Source organism: Macrobrachium rosenbergii, chromosome 11 (genome assembly GCF_040412425.1).
Source record: "Macrobrachium rosenbergii isolate ZJJX-2024 chromosome 11, ASM4041242v1, whole genome shotgun sequence".
NCBI classification, from domain to species: domain Eukaryota; kingdom Metazoa; phylum Arthropoda; class Malacostraca; order Decapoda; family Palaemonidae; genus Macrobrachium; species Macrobrachium rosenbergii.
In genome coordinates, this window is record NC_089751.1 from 30,432,343 (window position 1) to 30,447,860 (window position 15,518).

Below are 15,518 nucleotides of genomic sequence, written 5' to 3' on the forward strand. Positions count from 1 at the left end.
CTCTCTCTCTCTCTCTCTCTCTCTCTCTCTCTAAATATTGCAGGTAAGGCAGATACTAGCTAAAAGCGTTCAATGATTTTCTGCATGAATATGATTAAATTATTATCATCATTCTTCTATAGCAAAATGTTGACTAGAACTAGAAACTTAGTTCAGGTGGTAAATCGACAGAATTTCATGCTTTTCGAAAGCAAAATCCACGAAAATGCGTCCAAATGTATTGAAATTTGCTTAAACTCGTGCCACATTTAACTGTAAAATTTATCGCAAATGGATGAAAGCCAGTTTTATAAATACAGGTTTTAATATTTTACCAATAAAGAATTTATTTTGAAGTTTATAAAAGGTTACGCGCTACATTACTGCATATTTTTCAGAAAAAATAACAAAGGCTTGATGTGTGTGTGTATTGCAAAAAAAAAAAAAAAAACGCGCAAAAAAGTAAAGGACATTTTCACGAGGGGATTTACGTGTAACTCTTTTTTTTATTTTTACATTTGCGTTTTTGCGGACTCTGGATTAAATTGTTTTTAGATTAGGAATTGCCATGGCTTATTCACATGCATTCATTTTCAGATTTCAAAGGGAACGTGAAAACCACATATTCGCTGGCGCAATGTGTCTGTTTTCCATTGGGACAGTTTTTTTTTTATTTAAATTCTCTCTCTCTCTCTCTCTCTCTCTCTCTCTCTCTCTCTCTCTCTCTCTCTCTCTCTCTCTGAATACTTCAATGCTTCTTTGACCTATGCAAGAATATTTAGCTTTTTGTACCTTGTAGGCTCTGGTGAGTCGCAGCCAGGTTGGATGTGAGCTGTCATCCTCACCTAAGAACAGTTGCTTAGAACCACAAGAGTATCACTGTCTGATACATACATACATACACCCACGTGTATGCATATATATATATATATATATATATATATATATATATATATATATATATATATATATATATATATATATATATATATATATATATATATATAGATAGATAGATAGATAGATAGATAGATAGATAGATAGAGAGATAGATAAACAGCAGAACTTCATACTGCAAGCGTATTCTTTTTTCATCTTCCTGTTAATGACAAAGTACACCTAAATGAATAGATACAAGCACTCGTGCAAATATCAAGAAGATATATATATGTGCTCACGCGAGGAAGTTTATGTGTTTCCCGGAATGTAACTGTTTTTAGAGCTCTTCTAAAAGGTCTGGTAAAATATCACAGTTAGTGCCAAAGGATAAAACTCTACCTGTGTCCCTCTCACTCTCTTTTTTTGCGTGTGTGTGTATATGCGTGAGTTTGTGTGCAGGCATGCCTGGGGCAGGACGCTCTAACCTTCTAACGCACATGGAACGAAGGAAACGGACTTTATAGACCAATGAAATAAAGGAAACGACTTTAGACTGGGAGAGGGGTAACTCCAGAGAGGGATTTTGACAGAGGATGGCCATCACTCGCCTTTCTCCTTGCAAAGGAAACGAGCTTCGCGTCGCTTTTGTAAATGATATTACAAGTTAAAAGAGATCCGAACAGGAGGGCGGCCTTCGAATCACTACATCAGTGCAGAATGCTGAAGGAAATGGAGAGAGAGAGAGAGAGAGAGAGAGAGAGAGAGAGAGAGAGAGAGAGAGAGAATAATGGGCATGCGGTTAAAACAACTAGACGGAATTGCATTAATATTTCATAGTCTAAGTGGCATGACTTAAATTTTTTTTTTTTGCTCGTTTCTTTGAAAAATGTTACTGCATTAAGGTATGTTAGTTACTGTACGTCTGTGAAGGAGTAGGAGAATATCAAGTATATATCGAGGCAATGATTTGCCTGTACGTTAGTAGATCAGTCAACATAAATCTATGGTTTGTGATATATATATATATATATATATATATATATATATATATATATATATATATATATATAATATATATATATATATATATTATATATATGTGTGTGTGTGTGTGTATGTATGTGTGTTTGTTAGAGAGAAAAAGAGAGAGCTAGCGAGCGTGCCTCCATGGGTATGGCGGTTAATTGTGCATATCAGTTCCGTTCTGTTTAGTATATTAAGAAGAAAACAGCTACAAGTAGCGATTAACACTATACACTGCGATATAGTTACGAAAAATCTGTTGAAGGCTGGAGAGAGAGAGAGAGAGAGAGAGAGAGAGAGAGAGAGAGAGAGAGAGAGAGAGCTATGAGGTCGAGTTTAGTTCGTCAGGGCAGAGTTTGCTAATCGATGCAATAAATGACGTTCGAGGAATTTGGGTAAAAAAAAAGTTCAATATCCTCTATTTAATATTATGAGGACGAAATTGCAAATTGCACAAAAAGCGTTTATCCATTTTGTGAACCCTTTGAGTTTATCATATATTGATCCGTGTGTCAATAGGTGGCTTAGAGTTTTGAAAAATACGATGGCTTGCCACTTGTGAGATATCAGTGTAACCAGTGAAAAGAGAGAGAGAGAGAGAGAGAGAGAGAGAGAGAGAGACTTGCACGTACAGTGTGTTTATCGGATAAGAAAAAGAAGGTATTGTAGTCAAGGAACAGTGTAACTCCAATCATTCCCAAACAATGGAACATAAAAATGAAACGATTTATTTGTGTTTTGGTTGTAGGTCAAACCTGTCTAGAGACGGCTGCAATAAAATGATGGGATAAGCAATTACTCGCTGCTGATACGATCTTTAGCTGGCTTCGAACAAAAGGGTGGAATTCTTAAGCGTGGGAGGTTATCACCTCTGCTGTCTTTGTGAAGGCTACAGGAATGGTTTTAAATAATCCCCCTTGTCCCCTATTGGACGTTTTAGATAACCCTGATTTGCGTGACGCCGGGTAAATTATCAGACACTCAGTCGGTTGCCTAGGATGAGATTCTCGAGATGATTGTCATTAGGGCCTCTTCTCGTGTAGAAACTTAAGGAGAGTCCTTGGAAGTGGGAGTCAGTCTGTTACTTTCAGTAGTCAGTCATAGCAATTTACCTGTTACTTTATCCTTGTTTTGCACCGTTGCTCTTATAGTAAAAGTTACTTTCCTTTACTCTTCTTTCCTTAATTATCAATGGGCCAACAAGAGGTTAAGGAATTACTTGCTAGCTGGTCAAGTTCTCGTTAATGATAAAAGTCATTAGCCACTTATTTTGTTCGTGTGTTTGTGTTAACATGTTTTTGCAGGATCCCATTCATTTACAACTGTAGATAGTGAAGGAAGAACGTGAAGGCTGCAGAGTGATCAAATATACTTGCATAGTGGGGGAACACGGCCTCAGTTACAGTATGGGATAAAGAATCGTGTTGAAGACACTTTTTCCTTCTGTTGTGAGATGTGGGAAATAATTTGTGTTCCGACAGCGGGAAGAGACACTTTCATGGCCAGTTGTTAGAGCGTGCTAGTGACAGCCGTTGATAACAGCCTATGAAACGTTACTATTTAATCACCAAATTAGAATAAAGCAACTCATGAGAAAATTTCTCATCCTGAATGAAGATCATAACTTTAAATAGAATTATACAGTGGGTAAAGAAAGCTCATGTTTCTTTAGCTCCACCGAGTTATTGTGGGAAGTTATCGCCTTGCGGTGTTGTTTAGTTTATTTTCTTGATTTAGTTGGCTTTAAATAATAATCGTTTGAATTTGGTCCAGAGACAGAGTTGTTAGTATTCAAGATAACATTTCTAGGAGCAAAATGATCATACATGCAATAAGCGGTAGCAGTTAGAAAACAGCAAAATATAAATACTGCAAAATTAGCAAAAAAATAATTTTTGTTAACGAAAATAGTAATATAAGTCAAAACAAGCAAGCAGTGACATCAGTGATTTGCCTGAAAAAAGCATTTCACTGCTTTACAGGATTTGAAATGAAAGGCTTTTCATACTCCCCTTTTTGTAGTAAGTCAGCTGAAACACATCGGGTACCTGTATTTTTAGGGTGTCTTTTTCTACGGAAAAACCGTCCACATAGATGCATAGGAGTATAACGCTGGCCAGTGTGACAGCGCGTAGTTTCAGCAGAATAACTAATTAGAAAATCCTAGCTATAATAATAATAATAACAATAAATTTTATTTCAGCTCAAGGTCATATACATGGAATATGCGAAGTAGAGACAATAACATACACAGTCTAGATACATGAGATAACAAGATAAAAAAATGATAATCGAAAATATCTACACAGTTGCTGAAGAAGGAGAAAAAAATGGTATTCATAATAAAAGAAATGACAGTAATAATATTGAGAATAATAGTTAAAAAAAATTACAACAATTAAAAAAACAGATTGCATACAATTAATGTACACAGCGCAAAGATTTTACTCATGTGGAAGGTAAAATCGTATAAATGAGATATAAATTTGAACTCTCTGTCAATAAATAAAAAAAGACCAAAGATTAAGAGAACAGGAAAATCGAATGCTAATATCATTCAATGAAATTGAAGTTAAATGAGATAAGGGGTAAACAGATAGGCCTTTACGTAGCAAAATAAGGAAATACAGGCACCCATTACATTACCTTTTATATCTGTTGAAGTCATAAACTGTAGCAGCAGCGTCAGCCTATTTCTTGACTTGGACACAACAACCCATATTCACAGTAACTCGCCAACCTTCAGTTGTATTAGTTCTTACCAGGTATATTGCTGATGAATTGTTTTAGTTCTTACCAGGTATATTGCTGATGAATTATATTCCTGTCTTTAAAAGTCCGTTATCCTCGTTTTAAACCTGCTGTTCATGCAACAATTGTTGAACCCATCATTGTTCCAATATTAAATCTATTTTATTTAACATTAATCACTTCGTCTTATCCGAAAAGAATTATTCCGGAAGTCAAAAAGTTGTTATGGTATCTTTTTGCTCCGTTATTACGTGCAGTCCATTTCATTATGAATTAGTATTTAATCACTTGGTTCAGAATTAATTGGTGATTGCAAAAGGTATTGATTTAATTAAGGATTATGACCGTTTTTTATAATATAGAATTATAGCATTATGAAATAAATTGGTTTAGCTTGCTTGATTGGGAGTATGAAACTTTTACTGTGTATATGTACAGCATAGCATTAAACCCAGAATATTTCTGTGCTTGAAGACATGAGCCTTTAACATAGCCCCATAAATACGGGTAATAAATACTAAATTTATATACAGAATTTATCGTGACTATTATTTCTATTCATACATATTTTCAAGAACCAGTCTTAACATTCCTGCGTGAGAGCTTCGTTATCGATTGAAGGTCGACCTCTACCTTCATGACGTGGCTGTAAAGTATATGGTGTCATCATTCTTTCTCTTTCTTTAATTTAATTACTCATATCCTTTAATTATCACCAATTTTACCGTGCTTTAGGGGAAGAGTTACGAAGAACATTTCCATAATTACCCACATAAATATCCTTTAGTTGTTATTTAACCATTCAGCACATGCAAGACGGAAGAGTTCCATATATAAATGAAGGTTTTAGGAAACTGCCAGGCCGAATAATAATAAGAGTGAGAAAAGAAGATATGTCGCAGCGCCCTGCCGTACCTGAAGACCGAGGTCATAAAAGGGGGAAGTCTTGGGAAGCTCTAGGAACAAGATGTCGACACCGGAGGTCGGAATAAAAGCCGAGATTTGGTCCCTTGAAAGATGGCACTCGCGCCACTAAGAATACGCTCTGACATGTGAAGGAAGTGGCGTGTGACGACAATAACCATTCTGGTGGGGGTCATTTGGCAGGGGCCTCGCCCGCCGCTCTGCCATGGCGGACATGTCAACAACCATAAACACACGGCCCACATGACCAAAGGCTTCTACTAAAATGCCCTCGCTAGGAACAAAAGATGACTTCGAAGAAGAAGGAAAAGGAAAGCGATATCGTAATGAATTTTGCGGAAGAAAGGTTTTCCAAGATCTAAGGAAAGGAGGTTTGGTTAAGAAATGATACTTTATGAATGATCCTTTTCCATAGATGAAGATGTCTCTTGGTTATTTGAACAACAAAATGTAATAAAATGAATTGAATTCGGAACGGATTATAAATATCGCAATGAACAACGGAAACGTAGAAACTGGTTGTCATTGGAGACTGATTCGGTATGCTAACACTGCTTGAATAAAAAGAATAAGGTGGAAAATTCCAGAGGAAAGTAAATTAGTTGAGCGCAGCGATTAACAAGCAAAAGGAAAAAGGCTAAATTAAAACACTCATGAAAAACTGTTTTCTTGATATTCTCATTGAAGCTACGACCACCGTAGGTAGCGAATTATTTAGTACGAACGGTATAACAAAGGTAAATTTTAATTATAAAATTAATCGGTAGTGATCCGTCCATGAATTGCATTCCTCTTGACACGAATACAGTAAGGTTTCCAGAAGATGACTGATCTGAGACTTGGGTTTTGTACTTCAATAAATGAATCTCTCTCTCTCTCTCTCTCTCTCTCTCTCTCTCTCTCTCTCTCTCTCTCTCTCTCTCTCTCTCTCTCAAACACACACACATACATATATGTAGGCTGTATATACGTATATATATATATATATATATATATATATATATATATATATATATATATATATATATATATATATATATATATATATATATATATATATATATATATATATATATATGTGTGTGTGTGTGTGTGTGTAATTTTTTATCACACCGTGATTTATATACAATCATGAAGCTACAAATGTCGCTTAATATCAAATTCACGCTACCTCAGGAATATCTCCGATGGAGAATTATCACCGAAGGGGAATATATATAAGTGATAAATGAATTGGTATCAAGACGGTGGTAACGTCTACTGGAGTCGCTGAATAGGTCCGTGTCAAGGGTTCGCGTCCCGGCGATACCAATTCATTTATCACTTATATAAATTCCCCTTCGGTGATAATTCTCCATCGGAGATATTCCCGAGGTAGCGTGAATTTGATATTAAGCGACATTTGTAACTTCATGATTATATATGTGTGTGTGTGTGTGAGAGAGAGAGAGAGAGAGAGAGAGAGAGAGAGAGAGAGAGAGAGAGAGAGAGAGATAGGTGGTTATGAGAGAGACAGAGAAAGAGGGAGAGAGTTATGGAAATATATTGCTAAGCTTCAAAAAATGAAAGGAATCCCCATTACCAAAAATGAGAAATCGTCAACTGCCTAAAGAGATATGGCCGAAAAAGGTAATGGAATTATTAAAATGTAAATGATCTATGGAAATCACCCCATGAAAACATTGGTGAGAAAGTTGTTTGTGGGAGTGTTTTTTTTTTTTTTTTTTTTAGCAGCACGAACTGGGACATAAAGGATTTTCGCCCATTCCCGAAAAATCAATCGTGTTACTTTTGAACTCATCAGTGAGGAATTAAAATGTTCTGAGGCATTTCCTCTGAGAGGTTACAGTGCACTTTTAACTAATGTCTGTTTCGTTATATTTGTCCTTTGGTAATGTGACTCCAATTTGATAAACTAATCAGCCAGTCAGGTTAATTCCTGCTTATCTTACTGTTATTGCAGGCAGGCATAAAGGTATATTTAGGAAGTGTGTGGTGTACCCGAAATTTCCCATTGGAAAGCCTAATATTTAAAGGAAAGACAAAAATAATTCAGGAGAAAGGATTCATTTCTTCTTGTGCAACTGGCAAAATTTGAAGACTGCTTATATTTCTGTGAAACTGAGTACTTTTGTTTGCTGTTGTTAGTAATCTCTAACAGGAAATAAAGTAGTAATCTCTAGTAATCTGTAGCAGGAAATAAAGTGCTGACCTTGGTCATCATGGAACTATTAATACTGTAAAGGTTAGAGCAAACGTTCAGTCGTAAATCCAATATTTGATTTGAGTCAATAAATATTGCTACTGTCTGACTTTAAAAGGAATGCAATTTGTGATGGAAGGTTTCTCAAGTTTCAGAGCATAACGTAATTGCTACAGTTAATTTTATATTTTAGGGTGTACTCTAATCAAAAGGTATATTTATTTTGAATTATGGGAGATCTAGGAATTCAGTGCAATAAACTAGATTTACTAAAACCCAACGAAAGAAAGTAGAGAGAGAGAGAGAGAGAGAGAGAGAGAGAGAGAGAGAGAGAGAGAGAGAGAGAGAGAGAGAGAGAATCCCAACCCAACGAAAGAAAGTAGAGAGAGAGAGAGAAAGAGAGAATCCCAGTGGGGCGAAGGAAATTCAGATAAACTCTTTCAGTGGCATTCGAAGACTCCTAAGAATATCCGAAAATGCTGTTTCTGTTCTCAAGAAGAGTATTCGGGAACGCGCTATTCTCGCATACTTACAACACAGGCTCTCAACACCCTTGAGGCAGGGGAGAAGAAATCTCTCTCTCTCTCTCTCTCTCTCTCTCTCTCTCTCTCTCTCTCTCTCTCTCTCTCTCTCTCTCAATGCACTGTTAACTAAAGTCTCAGGGAAAAGATAAGATAAAGAAACTCGGAAGCGCTCAAGCCCATAAAACCCTATTAAGAGAGGGTGAATGCGCGACCCCTAAGCTCAAGGGCTCTCTGGGTCCAATAAATATCATGGGAGAGAGAATAAATAAAGCAGTAATAAATAAAGAGAGCAATAATGAAAAACAGGGGAAGCTGAAATAGAGAACTGGGGTAAGCGATGGTAACAGTAGTCTGCAGTAATATGAAAACTACTACTAATAATAATTATGATTAGCAATGATGATGCTGATAATATTAGCAATGCATCTGTTATAAATATTTGTAACGTAGGGTATTATAACAATGAGACGAATGTTTTTGCTAATAGCAATGCTACTGAATATCGGGACGACTATTATGACGAAAATACTAATGTTAACGCTAATGGCGCCGCTACTGAATATCATTATTGGCACTTTGACGTTGAAGATAAAGTTTATGCTAATAGGAATGCTACTGAATATCAGTAATGGCACTGTGACAGATGATAATGTTTATGCTACTGGCAGGGCAACTGTCTTACTATCCCAATGTCAGCAATAAGTTTAGGACAGTGCCACTAATATAAGGAAACATATTCGCTGTGATCTATTTGTAAGAATATCATCTTCAAATTTATATATTTACTAGTATTGATACAAATATATTGTTGCGGATCTGTTGTTTCCCCGTTTGAGTGATCCATGGGTTATGAGATTTTGAGAAAATGATAATGGTAGTGCTAACAACAAAAGTGCTGATTTCGGCACTGACATTATGGCAGTGGTAATAATAATAATGATCAGTCATTTGCCGCTGATATAGGCGTGATCACTGACGACAGTGAAAATGTTAACAAAACGACAGTGGTGAAATAGTGATGACGAGAAGAAAGACAACGGCCTGAAATAAGAGAAGGGAACAAGATAAACACGGGAGTCTAGTTACTGACACCAAAGAAAATGTTGAGGCCTTATCTCTCCCCTTGACAGCAACGTGTGTGTGTGTCTAAAGGTTTTTTTTTTTTTTGCGCTGGAGAGAGACAGTGGGAGAACAAAGTGTGGGGATGTGCAAATGAGATTGAGAGATTGATAGATGGAACAAAATTTTGAGATAGAGGGAAAACTTTGAGAGGCTGAAAAATCTTGATGGTGTGTGTGTGTGTGTGTGTGTATGTGTGTGTGTACGACTTGAAAACAAAACTGGAGAGAGAGAGAGAGAGAGAGAGAGAGAGAGAGAGAGAGAGAGAGAGAGAGAGAGAGAGAGAGCAAACTTCTTATATGTACGAGAAAGCAGACCCTGGAATGAATGTAAAAAGGATGATGAACGGAGAGAGAGAGAGAGAGAGAGAGAGAGAGAGAGAGAGAGAGAGAGAGAGAGAGAGAGAGAGAGAGAGAGAGAGAGCATTATTTGAAGTGTAACAGAGAGAGAGAGATAGTTTTTGTTACACTTCATCTGAATCTGAAGTGTAACGGAAGAAAGAGGAGAGAGAGAGAGAGAGAGAGAGAGAGAGAGAGAGAGAGAGAGAGAGAGAGAGAGAGAGCATTATTTGAAGTGTAACAGACAGAGAGAGAGAGAGAGAGAGAGAGTGAGAGAGAGAGAGAGTTTTGTTACACTTCATCTGAATCTGAAGTGTAACGGAAGAGAGAGAGAGAGAGTGCATTATTTGAAGTGTAACAGAGAGAGAGACAGTTTCGTTACACTTCATCTGAATCTGAAGTGTAACAGAAGAAGAAAGAAGAGAGAGAGAGAGAGAGAGAGAGAGAGAGAGAGAGAGAGAGAGAGAGAGAGAGAGAGAGAGAGAGCCCAATCAGGGGTGTGTGAGTACAGTATGTGTGTGTCGTCGTCTGCAGGCTGCCCCGGGAGAAATACGAGACAGTAGAAAAATAAAAGGCCAGATGCACCTTGAAGTGAGGGACTTCGTCTTGTCTTGAAGGTATGTGGGTAGAGACCGCAACGAGAGTTATGGCTCTGCGCTGATGCCGCTTACTGGGCTTCTATTGTTTTCATAATGGGAATTTTTACTGTTACTGTTATTGCTATTATTATTTTCACTGGGAGTGATCCCATTTGCCGTCTTTCCTATCCCCTCAACGCCCGTCTCCCCTCTCCACCCGTCGCCCCTCCTCCCTCCCCGTCGCCCTCCCCCCCCCCCCGTCGCCCCCCCCCCCCCCGTCTTTCCTCCCATCCCGTCTCCCCTCCTCCCCGTCTCCCCTCCGCCTCCCCGTCGCCCTCCCCCCCCCCCGTCTTTCCTCCCATCCCGTCTCCCCTCCCCTCCCCGTCTCCCCTCCGCCTCCCCGTCGCCCTCCCCCTCCCCGTCTCCCCTCCCCACCCGTCTCCCCTCCCCGTCTTCCCTCCCCACCCGTCTCCCTCCCCTCCCGTCTTCCCTCCCTCATCCACCTTACCCCTCTCTCACGTCTGCGCAGGTTAGTCTGTGTTTCCTAGTTATTTTTTAATTTTTCATTGACGGTATTATAGATATTGTTCATTTGAAGTTGATCTAAATCATCTTTTATCTGCTTGTGTTTTTGCTAAGGAAAGAAAAATACGGTTCGAAAAGAAAAATATTCTATTTAAGTCAATAATGACCCCTTACCAACATTAATAATAATAATAATAATAATAATAATAATAATAATAATAATAATAATAATAATCTGTGGTGCATCACTATAATGTGACCGGAAAATAATAAGTAAAAAGCCTCAATAATGTATATGAGCGATTGTATTTTTCCAAAAATACAAAAAAAAAATAAAAAACGGAAGCTTTCGATCTTTTGCTGAAGAGGACTGTTGTGCAAACGGTAGAAAGCTCCCTATTTTTAACACTTTTTTTATATTTTTGGAAAAATGCAATCGCTCTTATGCATTATTGTGGCTTTTTACATAATAATAATAATAATAATAATAATAATAATAATAATAATAATAATAATATAATTATTATTATTAATAATAATAATTATTATTATTATTATTATTATTATTATTATTATTATTATTATTATTATTATTATTTTGTACATATTCTACGACAGTGTGAAGAGGAAACAGGTCTCGCATCTTTGCCTCTGTTAGACGCTGATTTTCAATTATATCCGTAACTTTATACTTTAATTATATAATCTAAATCAAATTTCGCTTTAGAAAACTAAGAAATTTCACTGATATGACCCAAATTATTTGTCACAAGACCTACAGAGTTAGTCGCGCTGGCCGTCTGCAGACGACCAGAAGAAAATGGTAATTTTTTTTTACTGTTTTTCCTTTTTATGTGAGAAACAGAAGTATTAGAAAATGAGAAAAGTTTAGATAAATATATCCATAAAGGTGTAGAATTACCTCATAACGCAAAGAGTCCTGATTTAATCAAGGTAATGTATCCAGAATTTCTCTCTCTCTCTCTCTCTCTCTCTCTCTCTCTCTCTCTCTCTCTCTCTCTCTCTCTCTCTCTCTCTCTCTCTCATTAATAATTGATGTGTTATGAGGCATATCGAGATAGGCCTTCGAATAATATGACATCATTCAGGTATTATGCTCACCCAAATTCTTTATGTGTAGCGGTCGCTGAATATTATTTTAAGAGCCTGTGAATCGAGCCTTCCATGAAATTTATATATATATATATATATATATATATATATATATATATATATATATATATATATATATATATATATATGTGTGTGTGTGTGTGTGTGTATATGTGTGTGTGTGTGTGTGTGTACTGTATATGTATTTATATATTTTTTTTTATTAAATTTCAGTATTTAAAAAATATTTTTTCCAGTACCTAGTCCTTTTCTTAATTGGGCGAGATGTTTAGAAATCTCTCTCTCTCTCTCTCTCTCTCTCTCTCTCTCTTCTGAGCTCATTGGCAACTATCTTCGAAGCTTTTACGCACGTTCATGTTTTAGAAAGGAGAGAATGCAAAGTTTTTGCGGTAAACTTGGAAGTAATTTGTTTTCATTCAGAACTTTAAGAGTGATTTATTAGGAGAAAGTTTGCGACTTGAGTGATTCGTTCTTGCCGATTGTGGGAAACGAAAAACCGTCTCATTTTGTGTTATTTGTCTATTTTGATGGTAGGGCGAAGGCTGGTAGGTTGTGCTTGCGAGGAACTTTTAGTAATGGGAGGATTATAGGGAACTTTTATTGGTGAGGGGATTATAGGGAACTTTTATTAATGGGAGGATTATAAGGAACTCTTATTAATGGGGAAAACTTGGCGTCCATTAATCATGAGTAGAGTGCGACAGGGAATTGAGCGAGCGTTGTCTACACTACAGGTCATTTCCGATAATTTCGGCTCTCGGCCCCGCCATCTAGTGACCTTTAATGGGTGTGAAGGGCATTAGCGACCGGTTGCTTTCCGCAACTTTTGTCCCTTCCCTTATATTTTGATGGGTTGCACACGCGACGTTGGGGCCTCTTTATTGTTCTTTTTTTTTCTGTCGTTTTATTTTCATTTGCGTTCTTACTTTTTATTACTTTAATCCTTTATTTTTATTATTTATTTATTGTTTATTATCTACTTCCTTAATCTTATTGATGGTCACAGTTTTAATATCCTTTTCTTTTAGTGACTACTATTTTTCAATTTTGTTTTTGATATTGCTTTTAATATATTGCTTAAATAAATGTTGATTAGATAGCTGGCTTTGAATTATTATCCTTTCAAATTTATTTGTTTTCTACACTGGTACAGTTAATTTTCTTGCTTTTATTAATGAATTTGTTTTGCAAGAAAAAGACTCTTCATATTTATACTAAATTAAATAATTTCCTTTGTTGCAGCGATCGAGTCATGATTACCCTGTGAACATTGCCATTTTAGAAACGTGAGTACATTAAATGCATATGTTTGATTTATAGGTGGACTTATGTGTGCTGTATGCATGCAAAGTATACTTGTATACTCAGTAAGCTGTAGAGTAAGTATAGAAGTATAAAGATTTATTATTATTATTATTATTATTATTATTATTATTATTATTATTATTATTATTTAAAAAATACCCACAGTATTATGAGTCTTGAAATTGAGAAACAAATCCACGGTTATGTATGGGTACACACATGTAATAATAATTCTCTACAGAGAGCTTTCGGGAATCTGTTCGATTCCCTTAAGCTCCCTGTAGAGATTCATTTTTAAATATATGTACCCATACATAACTGTGGATTTGTTTCTCCATTATTATTATTTTTTTTATTTATTTATTATTTATTTATTATTATTTTTTTTTTCGTCTATCACAGTCATCCTATTTTACTGGGTGGTTTTTATAGTGCGGGGTTCCGGGTTGCGTCCTGCCTCCTTAGGAGTCCTTCACTTTTCTCGCTATGTCCGCTGTTTCTAGTAGCACACTCTTCTGCGTGAGTCCTGGAGCTACTTCGGCATCTGGTTTTTCCAGATTCCTTTCCAGGGATCTTGGAATCGTGCCAAGTGTTCCTGTGATTATAGGTACAGTACAATTCCCACTGGCGTATCCCATATCCTTCTTATTTCTATTTGCAGGTCTTGATACTTATAAATTTTTTTCTTTCCTTCTCATCTACTGAAATATCTGCCGGCGTGATATATAGTCTGGTGTCCCATGGTATTGCAACATCATTGAGTGATACTTTCTTCTTGATTTTGTCAATCAACGTCATGTCTGTACTGTTATTATTATTATTATTATTATTATTATTATTATTATTATTATTATTATTATTATTATTATTATTATTATTATTATTATTATGTAGCTTAAGCTCACATTGATATGAAGCAAGACCCAGAGTTTATTAATTTGCTAAGCAGTCTTCGACAGACTAGAATTATATATATACTTTTCAATAGAAAAAAAAATCTGGAAATACCAAAGTAGGTACGGAGGTGGGTGCCGAACTTCTTTATCAGCAGTCCCTTGACCAATCATAGCTCTGGGATTGTGATGTGCATGTTTAATGATCTCCCTAAATCGGGATCATTACTGATTTCAGTACTGTTGTGGATGATTTTTAGCATGAAAAGTAGATTTGGGATTCTAAACAAGATAATCTTTGAAAATTAAACTTTGCTGTGTCAAATTTAACATCTGGGGATGTCACCATCCACTATTATAGATTTGACCTCGCGATATTAGCATTTTCTTGGCTGATTTAAGATCTTAGAGAAATAATTAAGTTTTGAATAGATTCACTGAAACTGGTTACATATAACGGGTAGAAGGAGGGTGTCATGAAAGCCTACAGAAGTCATTATGGTCTAATTACAAGCGAGGAATGCCTATGGTGTGTTCATTGTGATGCTGTGTGGTCTCCGCCACGCCTGTCAAGATTTATGCAAAGTTCGTTAAAGGTGACCCGAGGCAATCTTGCTTTCGAAGTTAATCCTTTTAGCGTCATCTCACCAATCCCGTGCGGGGACCCCATTTCGCCCTGCTTAACGTACATTGTGCCATTGTGGTACGGGGCCTCGTTAAAAGTGCAAAGGTGATTGTAGTTCCTGTTATTGCCGCAATTTGGCCAAAGGCAATAAAAGGAAGGAGGGAAAAAGTAACTTCGGTTAGAAAGAAAATTATTTAACCGTATATTTCCCCGGGAACCTTCGAGTTCTTTGGAGATGAGAATTGCATATCCCGGAGACACTAAATCGAGACAGAGCTGATGAGAACGCTGGTCATTCCTCTCTGAAAATGTATCTTTTTGCGCTTGAATGTTTTTATGGGGTGTTTCATATTCAAATGTCATTCTAACTGCTTTTCTCTTTCGTGCGCACTTTTTTTTTTATTTATAAGGAAAGTCGGAGATTACAGTCGTTTATTTTGGGTTTGCAGTTACTGTAGTGAATTTTCATTTCCATTCGTATTTTCATCAATGTTCAAACTGGCATAGTGACATGTTTTTGTAGAGACTTTTCTCTTAAACTGCAAGAAAAAAAAGTTGATTTGTGAGTTAATTGCACGTCACGAGGTTGCTTACAGTCTTTTTTTCGGTTTCTTATAGTCGACCTGCGTCTCATAGCATCGTGGCCGCTGTGTATCTTGTCATCTGGTATCACAACATGAAGGTAAATACAGACCAGGTTAATTAATTCAAAACCTTT

At 36.5% G+C, this 15,518-nt stretch overlaps 1 protein-coding gene across 3 annotated transcripts in view; it reads left to right on the top strand.

Annotated features, from left to right (window-relative positions):
* Positions 1–15,518, top strand: part of LOC136843279 (uncharacterized) — a 110,794-nt gene that overhangs the window by 55,594 nt on the left and 39,682 nt on the right. Inside the window, exon 2 of one of the 3 annotated variants that reach the window (XM_067111455.1) lies at positions 13,220–13,263. The exons of 1 other annotated variant lie outside the window; for it this stretch is intronic. The gene's annotated coding sequence lies outside the window, so the exon portion shown is untranslated. Of the gene's footprint in view, positions 1–13,219; positions 13,264–15,423; positions 15,483–15,518 lie in introns of those variants that run through there. One more of the 3 variants, XM_067111457.1, reaches the window with a different exon arrangement.